Source organism: Chelonoidis abingdonii, chromosome 4 (assembly GCF_003597395.2).
Source record: "Chelonoidis abingdonii isolate Lonesome George chromosome 4, CheloAbing_2.0, whole genome shotgun sequence".
NCBI lineage: Eukaryota > Metazoa > Chordata > Testudines > Testudinidae > Chelonoidis > Chelonoidis abingdonii.
Window position 1 is genome coordinate 1,204,305 of NC_133772.1, and position 1,486 is coordinate 1,205,790.

A 1,486-nucleotide genomic window follows, 5' to 3' on the forward strand; every position below is an offset into this window, starting at 1 on the left:
CCGCCCCTGCTAGCCCAGCCCTGCCCCACCCAGCCCTGCCAGTGCCCCTCACTCCCGACCCGCAGCCCCTGCCAGCCCAGCCCTGCCCCCCCCAGCTCTGCCGGTGCCCCTCACTCCCGACCCGCAGCCCCTGCCAGCCCAGCCCTGCTGGTGCCCCTCACTCCCGCCCCACAGCCCCTGCTAGCCCAGCCCTGCCCCACCCAGCCCTGCCAGTGCCCCTCACTCCTGACCTACAGCCCCTGCCAGCCCAGCCCTGCCCCCTCCAGCTCTGCCAGTGCCCCTCACTCCCGACCCATAGCCGCCTCAGCCCGGATGGCACCCCTCACTCCTGACCAGCAGCCTATTGCTGTGTAGCCAACTACCAGTCCCCTGCCTAACCCCCCACCCCTAATTCCTCCCCCCACAGTCCCAGCCAGTGAGCTCCTTCTCCAGCTGATCCCATGGCACACACCAATTGCCCCCAAGGTACCTCGTGGCTGGAGAGCTGGGGCCAGCTCGTAGCTGCAGGTGGGGCTGGGGTGTGTGTGGGGGTCTGAGCCCAGGACCAGCACGTGGCAACCCCTTTGCTTCAGGACAGGGCAGAAACGAGTGAACGAGAAAGGGTGACGAGGAGGAGAGGAAATGGTGAAAGACCTGGAAGGAAGTGGCGCCCAGTGGCAGCTGGGAGAGAAACGACTAGCTGCTCAGTTCCCTATCTGGGGGGCGGGTGGAGGGCAGGTGGCAGAAAAGGGGCCTGGGTGGATTTGGGCCCAGAAATTCAGAGGAGGCAGCTGGGAGTGGGGGTGGGGTATTTAGGAGAGGAAATAGGGGGGCTGTGGAATAGGCTATGGGACATGGGGCCAGTCCCCTCTAGGGGGCACCGGCTCCCACCCGGCCCCAGGGCAGGGACTGGCTGGCTCAGGGGGGCAGGGAATGGGGCAGGGACCTGTCCCCACTAGGGGGCATCTGGCCCCTATCCAGCCCCAGGACAGGGGACTGGCTGGCTCGTGGGGGTGGGGAATGGGGCAGGGGCCTGTTCCTGGTGGGGGGCGCTGGCTCCTACCTGGCCCCACAGCAGGACCTGGCTGGCTCGGGGGGGGCGGGGGCCTGACCCCCCAAGGGGCCGTGTTTGCATCTAGGCACAGGTCACAGGCCCAGCCATCCAGTCAAGAGCGAGAATCTTTATTGTGCGAGTCGGCCCTGGCCTGTTCGTGCCACACGCCGGGCACCAAATGCCGAGCCCCCAGGCGTGTCCTGGGCAGCCGAGGCCAAGCAGATGGGGGGGGTCACGTGATCCCCGGGCGATGCTCTGGAACTGCTCCCCACCAAGCCAGGCAGGACTCTGGGGAGCCTCCTCTCCCTTGGAGCAGACTTGTTCAGGACAAGAAGCTCACACGGCTTCACCTCCTGGGTCTCTCCTTGGAGCATTCAGCATCCTCTGCCCCTCCATGTGCTTCCCACAGCGAGTCCGCCCCAGCGGGGTCCTGGGGAAGCCACAGGGTCCTGC

General features: G+C 67.1%; 1 protein-coding gene across 1 annotated transcript in view; it reads right to left on the bottom strand.

The window, feature by feature from the left end:
- Window positions 1–754, bottom strand: part of SPN (sialophorin) — a 5,583-nt gene extending 4,829 nt beyond the window's left edge. The window contains exon 1 of the mRNA XM_032777640.2: window positions 470–754. The gene's annotated coding sequence lies outside the window, so the exon portion shown is untranslated. The remainder of the gene's footprint in view (window positions 1–469) is intronic.
- Window positions 755–1,486: the final 732 nt, after the last annotated feature.